The sequence below is a fragment of the Melopsittacus undulatus genome, chromosome 8 (genome assembly GCF_012275295.1).
Source record: "Melopsittacus undulatus isolate bMelUnd1 chromosome 8, bMelUnd1.mat.Z, whole genome shotgun sequence".
Lineage (NCBI taxonomy): Eukaryota > Metazoa > Chordata > Aves > Psittaciformes > Psittaculidae > Melopsittacus > Melopsittacus undulatus.
In genome coordinates this window covers 37,747,710-37,764,322 of record NC_047534.1, presented here as the reverse complement: position 1 = coordinate 37,764,322, position 16,613 = coordinate 37,747,710, and the positions used below count along the sequence as shown (strand labels likewise).

At 36.9% G+C, this 16,613-nt stretch overlaps 1 long non-coding RNA gene across 1 annotated transcript in view; it reads right to left on the bottom strand.

Moving 5' to 3' along the window:
* Positions 1-13,491: 13,491 nt before the first annotated feature.
* The window catches only part of LOC115947096 (uncharacterized), a 69,518-nt gene continuing 66,396 nt past the window's right edge, over positions 13,492-16,613 (bottom strand). The window contains exon 3 of the long non-coding RNA XR_004081057.1: positions 13,492-13,577. This is a non-coding gene — a long non-coding RNA (uncharacterized lncRNA). The remainder of the gene's footprint in view (positions 13,578-16,613) is intronic.

Here is a 16,613-nt window from a genome sequence, read left to right as displayed (position 1 = left end):
GAGTGGCCAATAAGCTTTAGTCAAATTCCACTGCATCTATGAAATTCTGTGCTCTTTTTTCACAACAAAGTAAATCTGGTTTGAGGTCTCATTTATTGTGTTGTAATTCAATAGCTTCCAATTATAGTGGTGTGAGACCAGAACCAGGCTAATTTTATTAAATTATGGATTTGATGGAGAAATCACAGGCTGAAATTCTATGGTCTATGCTCTATGGTCATGACATTGGTTGTATTATGTTAACTATGCCACAAAAACTGTTAGATAGCTCTTCTTCCTCATTCAAAAACCCCAAGCTTATTTCACGTTTTCCATTTCAGACAAATGTGTAGTACACCACTACATTTTACCTGCAGAAATGAATTGAATATTGGATCTTAGTTTTCTTACATCTCTGAACTGCAGTCTTGCAAAGCTATAAGATATTCAGACTGAACCACAGACAGGAATTGGAGTGCCTTTAAATGTTACTAGATTCTAACCGATTGGATAAAAGCAGATGACTGAGCAAGTAGAGCCCATAGCTGGGCCAAGAAGTACTTTTTTGCTGAGATAGAACTGCATTATGCAGCCCCTCTTTTGAGAAAACCATCAACTAATTTTCAGCAGTGAATTATCATATGGAGATTTTTGCACTCATGCCCATGTATAAAGCTGGAACTGGTCCCATGCATGTGGTCGTCTGCCAACTTCAGTAAGGCATGGGTGCCAGCTAAAGACAGATTTAATATAGCTTGCACAATGCAGAGAAATTTCAGTTCCATGCCAAAAGGATCATCATAATGTTAATCATTGTCAAATGATAAGAACGCATTTTAGTGTGAGAAATCACATCTGTTGTCACTTTACATTGTGGGTATGGAGCTTTACACAGTACTTTTCTGAGTCTATTTCAATGCAGAGTCACCTTATGTAAAGCTCCCATATTGTTTTTCATTACTGGGAATGGAAAAAATACAGTTAATGTCTAAAATTTCTATGAATTCTATCATTTCCTCAAGATTCTTCCTCTTGAAATCTTCTACTGAAGCTGTTGTCTCAAAGTGTAAGGTTTCATTCTATTCTCTTGGTCATTCAATCTAAGGATATATTTGAGATTACACATATAAAGATAAACATTGAAGAGTATTTAAAAATGAAGTTCTGTTAATAATCATGTTTCCTTAAATAGTAACACAATTCAAGGACTCTGCAAATTCTGAGTCCTCTTCTCTCAAATCATCGAGATGTTTTTAGCACTGAATTGATGATCAAAATATTCTGAACTTACAAACTAAAAGGTCTTAAGCGAAACTCAAAAGAAATTATATACTCTCATTAACTCATTATGCACCATTTACATTTTACTTTCATCCTGTATGTGGATAAAAAGATATTTTAAACTACGCACAACAACATTCTGGATACAACCCTTTATCATAAAGAGAAGATGACCTGCACAGCGTTAGAAGGCTAAATATGACCTGATGATTGATGACTGACTCTGTCATGTACCCAGAATGAACCTTGTTAAAGCTGAGTGTAAGTCAAGAAAGATACAGGTGACAGAGGTGATTCCATAAGACTTATGCCCACTTAGCCACTTAATTTTTCCAGAAAGTAATAATAACACCTTATAGCATGTTTGGTAGTGTTAAATTTAATTAGTCTGTAGCAGGTAGCATGTGATGCTAATAGATATGCAAGATTTTAATGAAAATGCAGAAATATGATTAGAGGGCCAAATCAAAGCTAGGATTTTCTATAAGAATTCTAATACCATCTTTGTTCTAAACATCAGCATATGCTCTGTCATAGTTGTATTAAATCTATCACAATTTAGTCTTCTAAAAGGCTCTCTGAATACAAACTTTGGCTTAGGCTGTAAAGTGATAGGAGCAACTCAGAAAGTTTGGATTGAGCTATAAACTATCGTAATCTTCTGGGATGCTCATATCCTGTGTTTACCTCATAGCCTGCTCTAAAACAGACTTGCAGCTGTTGTATATTCACTTTTAAACCTTTTTGTCCCTATCTGCTATGCAGGCAAGCCATTTTTCTCTTAGCCAATGTTCAGGTTCATACAACACATGAACAACATTTGATCTACAACAGAGGTATAGGTGTTTGTTCTTGAGATACAAAAAAATCAAAACAATATATTACTGGTGAGGGAAAACAGAAAGTTTGGTATATTAAACCAAAATTAGGAGACATAAGGCTTGGGCCACGTGTGTTCATGAACTGTCTGGCATCCTCAGAAATTCAATTTTTGTTTCACAGGACAGAAATATGTTACCAATCTTTCATTTCTTAACAAAAAGATCATCCCACATTACCTACTTAACAGCAGAAAGCTACTAAGTATGCATCATACTTTTTTAATTAGAAAGTACGAAACAGATTAATTATATACCTTCAGAAGTGGGTTGAACCAAAATGTTTTAACACTTCATGCCTAGTTACTTCTACATATTATGTATTTAAACATTTCTGGAATAGTAGGGATGTTCTAGCAACCAAGTAGAGAGGGAATCCCTTTTTGACGTGGAGCTCACACAAGGTACATAATGGCTAGCTGAAGCACTGAAGAGAACAACTGAAAATAGAATTAAACATTTCTCTCTTGAAGGCAAAGCTTTGTCACAGTTATTTCTAAATTATGTACATGTGTATGTTATTAGCATTCTTCATTTTGACATGTCTTTGACAAATATTTTTTAATCTTTCTAGACAAACAAGCATTATTAAATCAATCCACTTAGAAGGGAACTCTGAAGTCAAAAGGCTCAAAGAGCTGAAGTTTTTAACTACAGCATTTTAAGTTAAGAACATAACGTTTCTGACAAAATTTACATAAACCAGGAAGTATCTAGTAGAGATAATATTATTTGGAAGAGTATAAATTTTTTTCAGTCCTTCTACATATACTCTTGCCACTCTAAGATATACTTCCCGACATCTAATGATTGTAGTTTTCCTTCTAAAGGTAAGTGTACTATTTAACTCTATAAATGAAAACAGTTACACAGTTTTGAAAAGTCTTCATGAAGGGAATAGGAAGGAAGGACTCAACATTTTCCATCGCAACACAAGAATATGCCATTCTTAAATGTATCAAATACATGTGCTGCCTGAAGAGATTGAGACAAATTTCTTCTTTTTATTAACTTGAGCTTGTAACCAAGCTAAGCTTTACAGATAATAGAAAGAAGGGGGGAAAAACCCACAAGTGACATTTTTATCTGTAAAACACATATAGATAAATACATTTTTTTAATAAATTAAAGAACTGTGAGTACACACACACACAAAATATTCATAGGTAAATTAACTGGAACTCTCTTTTTTGTGCCAACTGGTTAGAACTAAGGCCAAGAGTGTCTGTTAGAGACAGGTATAACACGAAAACAGGGTTTCCTTGTCACAGCAGTATATGGCAGGGTTATTATATCTCCATCTTACTGCCACTGACTGTTACAGGATTATCCCATAAACCTGGTTTCAAATTTTAACTGACATTACAGCTGGTGAAGGTGTCTCAGTAGCCATTGAAACATACATGCCATAGTACCAAACTATGAATACATTATCAGAGAAAACCTTCTGCAATACTTTATCAGTTTTCCATGAAAGAGAAATATCTAATTTCCAATTACCAATAAAATCCATGATCTTTCTAGTTAAGTAAAAAGGAATTAAATCAGAGTTGGTCAGTAATTTTCTTACTGAACTTTTTCTCTGATGGAAGTTTTCAGATTTCGTGCATAGCTTGATTTGTTCATTAAATTATAACTATCTTGGAGATTTCCAGACTATAGGAAGCTATTCCACTGGCTTGCTCAGATCTGTGCTCCAGGGTCATATTTGGCAGCATAGGGACTAGCATCACTGGTTTGCAAATAACCAGTTTACTGCTGCCTCAGTTTATGATCTGGGAAGTCAAAAAAAAAAAAAAAAATCAGAGATGTTGCTTCATTTTTTTTCAAAAGACATTTCAGAATATTCATTCTTCTGAGGATTTAATCTTCATGGCCTTTTCAAGGGTTTTTTATGTATCTCGTTTTCTTTGGAGCAGGAATTCTGCATTCCAGATCACCCTAATGGAAATCAATGCCAATGATGTAATGCTTTTTGCACTGCAGTTGCCTGTGCATCAGAAAATAACACTGATAATAAAAAGGGACTTTCAAAAGGGACAATTATTTGCAGCTCCAGCTGAGCCTGGCACGTTTGGCATCTCTGCCAAACAGGTATCTTGGTTATCTTAACTGAATGTATTTGGGGTTAGGAAATACAGTGGCATTAATAAAAATCTTCAGAAGAAAAAATTTCTAGCCTCCATCAAGTCTTTGACAAAAATGGAAGGGAAATCTACTAAATATGACTAAGAAGTGTAAGAGGTATTAAAAAGAAATATTAAAAACCCCAGTAAATCAAATACAAAACATAATTGCAGGTAAGCACGACATAAGTTGTTGATTCTTCAATACATTCTGCTGAAAACACAGCAGACAAAAATCCAACACTAGTATTTAATTTCAATTTTCCCAGGCAGAAAACCAGCTCTGTATTATAGATGAACAAAAGAAAGAAGCAAATACTACCCAGTAGTCTCTTCCTTAGTGTCTTTCTGGCATAAATTTCACTAACAGTGTACCATTCAAATGTAGCTGCCTCTAAACACTATTTATCAGAGAACTTCACAACAATTAAATGTCTGCATAATATTTATAGAGGCTACTTGTTTTCCTGGGGGCGCCAACAGTCTGAAGAAGGGGTGGGTCAAACAAACTGCAGCCAATGTCAAACAATAGATAATGGATTGTAAGCACTTGCATAGACAAACATCTGCCTTTAGATCTCCCTCTGTTAAATAACACCGCATCAAATAATATCTGCATTATACTTGGAAGGTTGCACTGCTGGAATTCAACAGTCTCTAAAGCTGAAAAAATCATTAGATAAATAGCAGCAAAACCAGGCAAAAGTGCTGTATGACTCTGATTACACACATTTAGTTATGCCATCATGAAGCAGCTATGAGATCAGTGAGGCAGACTTGAGAAAAAGTACATTCCTTTTCGTCTTCTTTTTAACAAATAACTAAAACTTTGAAGGTATCTTTGTAGAACTACTGGTTTGGAAAACATAAAGCTTCAATGTATATTTTACATTTTGCTGTTCTCCAGATGATACCTCAAGGTATACTGACTTCTCTGGAAGGTCTGAAAACAGAGGTATTTACCTACATTGCCAAACAGAAAAGCAACTTCGGAATCCTATTTTTATTTCATTATTTTATGACACTGACTCAGATGAGCATCACTTATCATTCTGAAGAACTCACATAAAACTTCATGACTGTCCAGATTCATTGTGCAGCCCATAAACAGCGCAGTGGCAGCTAATGAGTACTCATTCACAGAGCATTCAGGCCAAGAAGAATCAAAATTTAAGATAGCAGTTTCCACCATTTTTTGATTGGCAGACACCTGAAATATTGCCAGTGGTTGCACAGAGCTTTGTGCAGCAAAGGCAAACAATAGGCTTAGAAAGGTTTAGATTACAGTTCTGCAACTGCTGGTTATAGATTACCTAGAAGTACTTAACTGATTCAGTTGAGGTGCAAATGTGTGATTACAATTGTCTTGAATTAGCCAAAGTACACAACACAGACGTTTATACTGGCCTTCTTTCAGGCCAGCTTTCTGTTGGCTACAGAAGCACAGATGTTATCTGGTGCATCATAAAGCTGGAGTGACGCAGTACTTGATCTTCATAAAATCTGCTAGTTCAAAGTTAACCTTTCAAAAATACTGTGACTAAATTGAACTCTCAGGACAAGTTCATATTAGATCAACAATTTCTGTCATGTTTTGATCTCAGATATTTTACGATCAGATTTACAGAAACACAGAATAAAGACTTAAAACATGAGCAACTTAAGACTATGATTATTTTGTTGGAAAGCTGCTCAAGCAGGATGATCTCCTTTAATTTTAACTTCAGGTATTTCCACCCTCAGATGAGTTCCTCCATTGTAAGGACCCAACTAGGCATGGAAACACAAAAGAAATCCAGCCTAGGAACTGACTGAAATTTAAATTTATCATAGGGTTAAAAAAATATATTATAGGTTATTTTTAACACAGAAGAAATCCCTGCATGAGATCAAAATCAGTCATACTAGAACAGCTAAGAAAGATACCATGGAGGCAGCAATGAGAGTTGGGAGGCAAAAATTAATCAAGAGAAACAATTTAATCCTTGATGGCTGCTGAAAAAGTTCATCTTTTAGGGACCACTTGGCTGACAAACTCCCTCAGCTCACAAAAGACGAGACTGGAAATCACTTTTCTAGCAGAATCCACAGGAATAAACACAACATGTCACACTAAAAGTATTTGACTTACAAAATGACACATGCTGGCCCACAGTATCACCCAAACTTTTAGCAGTAAATCACATACTCCTTTAAGTTCACTATTCTTTGTATATACGTATTCAGAGACTATATGTCTGTGGTCTGAGCTACAGACCACTCTGCAACCAGTTGCAGCCTTTAACAGATACGGAATGCCTTCAGTAGTTCTTTACAAGTAAATCTGAACAGCTTTCTAAAAGAAAAGAAAGACTGGGTAGAAGGCTGGCTTCTTCAAGTTTGCAACACTGCCTAATTGTAAAGCTTTATAGACCATGAAAAGTGAGTCACTTCTGTCGTCAGCTGTAACTTTATAACTGATTTACTTAATTTCTGTTCAGCTTCCCATAACCACAGCAGAGCGCAATCTTCTCTCTTAAATATTTTAGTCACAACTGCTCAGTGTTCTCTAGCTCTTTAGTAACATTAAAGGATTGACTTTATATTTCTGACCTCCTCTATAGTTGCTCTATACAAGGCCTTGTTTTAAAAGTTCCATAAATTGCATTGGTGACCCTCAATTGTATGAGAAGGCAGAAAAGGAAAACCAAAAAGGCTACCAAACATCTGCTGTCACTACGGGAAATAAGTACTCCATCACTCTGCAGTCTGTGGGTCAAGCTTAGCCCATTTGGTTGGTTTGTTGATTTTGCTTCCTTTTGGGGACTTTGAATGTTTTGCTTGGTTTTCTGATAAAAAGAAAATCTGCATGTTAGATACAACAACACAGCAGCACTGGAGGACTTGCTACCATGCAGTAGATCTAAGAACTTTTTTGCACACTTTATTTTCTAGTAGTCTCCAGCAAACAGGAGCAGAAATAAACGCAACTGTTTTGTTCTAGACATCCTCTAGAGATGGTATCAGGTGGCAAACGCAAACAAAAAGGAACAGTACTAAATGCTTAGTTCACTCCTAAATGATTATTTTGACATCTTACAGGAAAACTTCTGTCAGACCCAATTTTGATAAACCTGAGGTTATGTTTCTCTTTCAGATGTATGAAGTGAATGCCTATTTTTATTCTAACTTCCACCGGTAACTATGTAATTTCAGTATTTAGGCATTTGCATTTTTCCAATGCTATATAATTAGCAAGACAAAAGACCTTTTTTTTGCCTATCCAGATATTTTGACTTCATTCTCTTGTGGAGGTGGTGCAGAAACTAAGAGTTATATGTGGGAGGGCAGCATGAACTCTTGAGTTTTTGACCAATAGCTCTGAGAAACTGCTGTTTTGTGGCAGGCTTCAATGTGTACCAGTTAAATTGGAGAATTAAGTTTTTGAAAGAAACATTCCTAATAACTGGTTGGTCTGCCAGGCAAGCAAGGGCCCCTGCACAAGTAGCTGGAAGGAGTTAAAAATAGGAGAAAAGTAATTATTTGTGTAGTAGATTATATGCAATCTCTTTCTACACAGAGATCTGAACTGAACATTTATAAGTTAAATAGTGACAGAAAGCATATTTTAAGAAATCTTAGGAGTGTTTGATGTAACAGAAGTATAGTCAGAAGTCTAAGCTAACAAAAAAACAGTGTAGAAATTTGAGACTTCATTTAATTACAGTTTAGCAGTCAGCTTCGCAAAATGTTATCTTTAATCTCCTTTGCAGTGTTCCTAGATAAAATACTTAATTTTAATTGCACACATATGTGAACAGTGTATGTACATTTAAAGGTCTACAAATTAAGAATTTTAATATCATACTGTATTATTTAGGGATAGTGAGACTTGTAAAGACACACTGCTGTTCTTAGTGATATCATAGGCAAATTATGGCGTGCACACTACTCCTTCAATTTGCAATCATTTCTAGTAGAGCTTGCTATAAGCACAGCAATTCGCCTACCCACAGTAAATTGGAGGATTAGCATTTACTCTAATCCATCAAAAGCACTGATATACGCCAGAAATTTCAGTAAAAATTAGTGTGAACTAGGAAATTAATTCTGTGACTCCTGTACATGATGATAATGGAAATAACTCTCTAACAGCAAAATAATATCATTATTCTAATACGACTGGATAAAAGAGTTCCCTAAATTGGTAATGATAAGTAGCTAAAATATCTATAGTCATTGAAAATTCTAACATTTATCATATTATAAATTTAATTAGGTACTTATTTTTAAGTTACAAAGTTATAATTATAAATTATTTACCTTGACTACTCAGGAGCAGAAACAGACTTTAGTTTCAGAAATCAAAAGAAGCCATTCACAATTTATAATGGAACAATTCCTACTGTAATTATAGCTCTAATGGGATACATATCAATCAACAGGTAAATCATTATATAATTTCTTCAATTTTCTGTTCAGAGCATTTCTGAAATCATATTTGACAAATAACAGCTTCAATTTTACATAAATTCCCTTTAGGAATAGCTGTCATTTGGATTACTTTTAAGAGCTTAAGATTTTTCTTTAAAGAAAAGTTTTCATATTAGGAGAAAGTAGAAATAGGCAGTATTATAAGTAAAAATGACTTGAACCACATATCCATTTGTTCCTAATGTAGTTAGCAGTGACTGACAATTTCTGTCTCACCATTTTTTATGATATTCACCTGTAATTCTAGCTCTTCTCTGTTTGACTGTTCAGTTCTTGAATATATATACATTTTTATGACAAATGTTCAGTTTTGATAATTATAATCTCTTCGGTTAACCTTTACTGAACTTTCATCGTTTAGGCAAATTGAGCATACATAAAAGGACAATAACAAACACAAATACCAAAACCAGTATAAAATAAATTTGAACAAGAAACTTAGAAGAACAAAAGAAAGACCCCTCTGTCATATACATTTCTGGAAACTGTCCTACAGCTCTTCTATCAGCATCCATGGATCTGGTGAAGGAGTGACTATGTGAGCTTTGCTAATTGAAGTTACTGATTCTGCTGCCTTTTTCACCTAACATGCTGCTAATCTGGATTCTTTGTGATGCCTGTAAAAGCATTCTCCCTTCTGATAATTAAGCAGGTGTGGAGGAAGACATTCCTCTACTTTCCCTGACATCAAGCCAAGTTTCCTACAAAATATGTATGCATGCAATACTAGGCTTTTGTCACTGCAGAACTGCAGGATCAAAAAACTGGGACTGCAAGTCAGTCCCTTTTAGTGTCTAAAGCATTTTAGACTCTCCTTTCTGCAGAAATAAGGGTCTATAATGTTGGATGTGGAGGAAAAGAAAGGTAAGAAGGCAAAGAAAGAAGCTCATGCTTTTTCTCAAATCCCTTCTGCCATCCAAGTTAGCACAAATTAGGCTTAGGACAGTGATGGCAGTAAGACATATTCTCTTTTAAAACCAGTAACAATTTGATAAATCAGCCTATTCTAACAGCATGTGAACTTCAATCCTCCAAATGCTCGGGACCTTGGATTTTAACTTTTTCCATTCAGAGATTTTCCGTCCTCTTGGAGACAATTCTAGCAATTATGCAGCTCTATGAAAATCAAGGTTTTTTTCTCATTAGTGTATTCAAAGCTCAGAAATGGAACTCACCCCTAATACTAGCTTCAACAGTGGTGGGGATACAAGATGCTACTTGCAAAGAATATGCCTACCTGCAAAATAAGACTGGGGGAGGGGGGAGGGTCTGACTGTTCTATTGGTGACATTGAGTGAAGCTGCATACAGTCAATGTACACAATAAACAGAGAGCACACCATATCACACAATATTGAAGAACACAGAGTTAAGACAAGTCTACCTGCAGATTAAGAATACCAAACACTGTAAGGCCAGAAAGCATACAGAGCTCTGCTTTAAATCTGGTTCTCTGGGTTCTGAATCAAAACACTTTCAAGAAGCTGCTTCTCTTTCAGATATCACTACCATGCTCTACCAGCATCTGAAGCAAAACTCTCCTAAGCAGCAAATCTTCTGCTCCTGTTGACACCAGAATACGTATAAACTGAAACTTGGTTACTGTTTAAAGATACCATCTGATAGAGAATGAAAGGCTAAGCAGAAAAAGTGCAATTAGTGGCATTTAATGGTCTGAGTAGGGGCGCCTCAGCAAGATGTCTTCTGAAGTGGAAGGTGTACAACACTCCCTTTCAGTCTGGCAGCTAGAATTCCAGAAGTGGCTTGAACAGCTTTTGTTTTTAATTTTCCACATAACAAAAAATTATAAAAGCCACACTATTATATGATTTATTTAGCTGTCACTGGCTGTTTTTGTTTTCTGCATGAAGTTCAAAACACCAGAAGTTCACAGCCTGCACAGTGAAAATGTCTTAATTCAAAGACCAGAAGCTTCAGTCAAGACAGAAAAGTACATGACTCATTTTCACAAGTAAGTCCTGTTTCAGTGAGCTTGTGTTTTATAGACTCAGGCAACAACAAACTCAGCATCAATACTAAGGATCAAGTTATTAATTTCAAATTAATCTCTGCCATATAATCCCGTTGTTTTCAGCACTGCTGCAATTGCAATGTAAAAAAAAATAGATTTAGATTTTTATTGGCCATACAGAAGGCAGAATTTGGCTGCAGGGCCACACGGGCCTGATGAAAGCTAGGTATGGCTTTAATTTTATTCAAAACATTCAAGACTTTATTGCAGCACTTAGGGAGAGCATTAGGTTAGCAAGGTCTATGCAAGCCTATAGAGTAGAAAGTCCATAGAAAGGCTCTTTCATTCAAGCTTCCACAATACCCAGCTTCTCTTACTAGGCATTCAAATAAGGATTTTCGTTTACTCTTAAGCATATTCAACTCAATAGTCTTATAGAACAGTCTGCATTTACAAAAATAAAAAAACTCAGTAAACCAACAAAACCACCCCAAGACAAGGGTCAATTCTGAGCCAAATCCCTAATTTAATGTCTATTATGCAAAAGTAGAAATGCTAACAGAAAATAAAAACTCATTTTAGGTAAGGACACACTATGCAGCTTTTAAACACTATCCAGATAGTTGCCTACATGAAATCCAATATGCTTTCAGAAATAATTACCTGCTTGCAGGAAGATAGCACTTTTGATGCTAAATACTCTAAAACTGCATTGAAATCACATGTACACATTGATAAAAACTCTGTAGGCTTGTGAACTCTCAGCAAGAACAGATTTAGCTTGAGAATTCATACCATATCTTTACTTCAATGTACATATACTACAATATACTACATTAAAAAGTCAGAAATTTGGCTTGCTACAGACTCAGTTTCATTAACAGTTCCCCTCCCTAAGATGAAACAATTCTCCTGACAATTTATAAAATAATTCCTCCCAAGTCAGATTACCTGTGCAGTAACACTTCTCTGCCCCTCTCCCTTCCGCATACAAACATCCTTCCACTTTGATATCCCTCCATCAGCCAAATTAATGCTTTTCCTTAATGACTGATGCTTATACTACAAGCTGAGCACAGGGATCTGCTCTGAAAAATTAAACCCTTTGAAATTTCCCCATACAATATTTATTATATTGACTAGTCAGCAATTTCCAATAGGGTAGTGAATAATTAAATCATTGGGAAGTCCGAAAAACAGCCAGCTGAGCCCATATCTGTTTCTTTTAAATAGAAGTATTTTAGCACTACCTGTCCTGCAGTCACAATAGTCATGAGGTTAGCACCAACCTGTGAAAGATGCATGGTTTTCAAACATTTAACGTCCATTTGATTTTGATATACCACAAACCCTGACTATTGTTCTAACTACTCCTGGAGCTGATGCACTGACTGTCACTAATGTTTAGTTATTTATATTAGTTTGTTTAATTAAACCATTCCAGAGGCAGCTGAAAGGAAATGTTTCAACCCAAGAGCCTAGTGAAAACAGAACTTACAGAACAAACAAAACGAGCACCTTAGACCCTACACAAATGGAAGTCTGCACAAACTGATGGAGATCTCTAGCAGCAAAAACTCGGGGCAAGATGTGTGGCATCAAAAAATGATCAAACTCTTTGCTCCACTATGTACACTTTGGGGTTCCTAGGGGAAAAATCATTCCCAAAGTGCATATCTTAGAGTGATGAATGGATTCAGAGCAAATTTTCAAATGCATATCACAGAGAAGTTCTGATATACCCCTGGCCACAACTGAAAAATGACTTTCCAATGAAGCAAACCAACCTGCCCTTGAAAGAAAGCAGATGATGGAAACTCCCCATAGCCAGCTTGAACCTCTACCCAATACACAGAGGAACTAGGCAGTGCCAATGAATCTAATCCTCTTAGCACTGTAAGTAACCCGTTTTCTTTCAACAGCTGAGACACCATATTTCAAATCTTTCCAGCAAAAACAATACTGCAATTTCCTTGCTTGCAAATCAACAAATGTAACATGTATTTATTTGTAAACATCCTAACACCAGCTTTCATGACAAACACCAGGCAAATAGTTAAAAAGAAGCGCTGAAGTTTAAAGTGTTTAGAACACACTAGTTTAATGCAGTTTCTCTCTGACAAGTTGTAGATGTTTATTTTCTGGTGATTTGCACCAAAAGTCTACAGTGAAAACTGCATTTGAAAGGAGTGACTTAGTCGCAGCAGGTGCATGGTAGCCCCTTCAAATAGTCCTTCAATCAGCTTTTAGCATTACTGAGCACAAAAATAACTGACAAAAAAACAGAGACATAGCATCCTCCTAAGAGCTAAGCACCTTTTAATATAGACTTCTTTATCAGCAATCTCAAAAGGCAAAGTATGGATACCTCCTGTGGAACTGCAATAATACACTTACCTATATATACTGACAGGAATGATGAAGCAGCTCCAGCAATGCTGATTCTGAAGATAACATTTACAAAATCGTATCAGAGCTATGGAAGTGTTAATCTGAAAAGACTTACCTGCATTTCAGTTTGGATAACAACTCTCATTAAATATGTATCTTTTAAATGAGGTGACTGAACCTTATACAGAATCTGACATTAATCTAAGTAGCATCACATATGAGAGGGCTGTACTGTGTTATAATAGCAAATACTATTCACAGCTTAGCAATAACTCTCCCGTTTGCTAATTAGTCATTTTAACAAACAGATGAAAAGGATCTTTCCCAGGGAACAGAACAAAAGCCAAAGAGAGAAGCTACTCACATTCCTTTGAGCCGTTGCCACATTTTCTCTGCATGTCCTCCTATTTGATACTTTATAGAGGTGCTTTCCAGTTCCCGAGTTGTTTCCGTCGCTCGAGCCCCCATCGTTATTGTCCTACAGCGATACAGTTACAGTCAGGCTCAGCAGCAAGTAAAAGCATTCTTTAGTCCACTACAAATGTCAGAAGATCCACGCATGTTAGGAGCTGCTGTCATACCAAAGCACATCAGAATTACAACAGCTGAGGGGCGATCCTGCCTGAATCGCTATTCACTTTGATAGACAATTCCACTCTCTCCCCCCACCTCCCAAGCACAGAGCAAGTACACACAGCTCCTCTGACCTCACAAGTCTAATCCATATGGGTAAGCCAGCCACTGTACTACTGACTGCTCAAGCTCCTTTCTCATGCACTTTTTCGGCTGTAGGAATATGCACAGAAGCACAAAAGATTCCTTAAAACGGACTATAATTCATTGCCATGCAGGATAAATGTGAATGGCTTTAACAAATCCAGAATAAAGGCTGGTTTCTGCTCTGCAGGTTGGAGAAACAAGCTGCAATAGGAAAGCAGATGGTAGAAGCCAGTATCAGCCACATCAGCCTACAAAAAGTGAATGTTTAAATGCCAGAGCTTTCCTCTCTTTAGATGATCCTGAATTGTTTCTTAATGAATAAATATCTACCAGCCTCTCAATAAAAATACGCCTGTACAAATGCTAAGTCAGTAGCAAAGACATGTATAAATCCCTGCAGAAGAGAAATCAGAGAGCTCTACAGGTTGTTATTGAAGGAATATGCTGTAATGATGACTATACACCTTCTCCTAGCAACTCCACACAGTAGGTAACTGTCAATTTAACTGGTGGAAAATGCAGCAGCTGCAAGACATCCCGCTCAGCGAATCCTTCGGGACAGCAGCATGCATGTGTCAAAATCTGATGCCAAATTGCGTGTGTCTGCCAGCGAAAAACAATTCAGTGCATGCAAGCAACAAAAAGGGTTGAGGAGTAAACAGTATGCCAGCCATGCAGCAGATTGCCAGCTCTGCCTTTCAAGTGAAAACCTAAGCAGCTAGTTGTACAGCCAAAGCTGGGTTTTGGAGAGAGCAAAGGAGAGGATTTCCTTACTGCTTGCACAGACGGGTTTGCAGAGCAGCTCCTGTACTCTGTAAATAGCACCTGTCTTGTTTGGTGAGTCAGTAGCAGTCTTCATCTCTGAAGCAGCAGCCAAATAATCAAATATACCACAGACTTATCTTAGAGATCATGCTTGTTTCAATCAGAGCAAGAGCTGTGCAAGAAGCCAGGCAAGAGGGGTGTGCCAAATAGGAGCAAATATGTCTGAGCTTTGCCAGCTACTTGTGTCAGTGCCAGGTGGGAAAAGGTGCTTTCGGTCCACAATGGGACAGTGAGGATGAGTGTCTCTGGATGCTAACTAGAAGGAGCTTATGACTGGGAGATGCTTATCTCAGTATGGATTTAACTAGACAGTTTTACCTGTGTTAAATTTTACAGAGATGTGAGATGATGAGGGGTCCCCATCTGATGCAATTGGCAGACATGGATAATACCTTGAAATATGCAGGATCTTACAGAAAAATAGAGTCTTAGTGCCTTGAAATAATCCTAACACTTCAGAATTTCGTGCTCAATTTTCTTTCTCTAGGATACCTTTTATGCACATTATAGATTTACAATAGACACTATGAGAGTTATAAATCAGTTTGAGATATGTTTACACACTGATTTCAGGTGGGTAATTAAATAATACATTTTCTTTACTTCTGTGGCTTTAACACACACAATTTTAAAATGGTATTAATTCATGGACTTTCACAGAACTATTCCTGGCTCAGACATGTAAGAGTCAGTCCCATAAAATGCACTAGTAATATCTGAAAAGCACTCACTGGATGAGCAACAACTCTCACAATTTTCAAACAGCATTGTAAGACAACAGTGAAGAAATACGGACAGCTGTTTTCCAAGAACTGCAAAGCATTTGTCTGGTTAAAGCCAGCAGAAGTATCTTTAAAACTTCACTAAGGAACCACTTAAAAACTTCCAAACTTTCCACTCCCGATATGCATGGAGTACAACTAAAGTTTGTAAAAAAGAGTATAAATATCCTCCCACGGAATAACTAATGAGAACATCTCACACTAATCTGGGTTCTTCCCTGCCTTTTAACTGCCAGATATCTGAAGCAATGCAAAGAAATTATGTATTTATAGAAACCGCATAAACCTCCAGGGACAGAGGGGAATTTTAAGGGCCTATTTTTATTCATAAACTTTTCTCGGCTCTTGTTGTCCAGTTACACAATGAAAAATAGTGGCTTTTGTAAGCTGTTCACTCTCCCTCACAAGGAAGTAAGTCGTTTAAAATGCATCATCTTGATTTACTGCAAAAAAGTATTATGAGCAGGTATTATCCTTCAGGAAGTGAGGAAGGAACAAACTGCACAAACAATATCACTGCAAATGTAAAATACATTTGCTAACCAGCAGAACTCCATGAAGGGAAATTGTAAAAACTTTGCTCCCTGCAGGACCACACCACTGCAACAATAGAAATTTCTGCAACAAAACCACCTGGCATAGCTTAAGCAAAGCACAAAGCAGCCTCCTCCCCAGAGACGTATCCTGAGGATCAATATAGCTAATCACCAGAGATGACACCAAAGGATGAAACTGTATCTCTGAAAATGAAAAAAGCAGCAGGAAACAGATAAAACTGGATAGATAAGGCATTCAAAAATCAAGCAAGTTGCCAGAGCAAGTGTCCTGTTTGTCCCTAAGGAGAGAGAAACAAACCATTTCAAACAAACAACTTTTAGGTATGCTGTTATCATGGAACATGGGCAAAGAAATCCTCATGGAGACATGGGGAAAGACCCTTCCTCCCTTTAGCTTCTGTGAATAAGGCTCAATCAAATGAAACAGCCAAGCCTGCATCCTTCCTCCCACATAGAGGAAGGCAGGCACAAAAGCTGTGAATGACAGACAAAGCAGTGCCCACATCCTTCTGGCTGCAAGAGGTGATGTGGGGCAGCAAGCACAGGAGTGTACCACTGCAATATAGAACCATACATTACAGGCCACATGTAATAATGAGGTGATCATAGGAAGAATCATGGACAATGTGA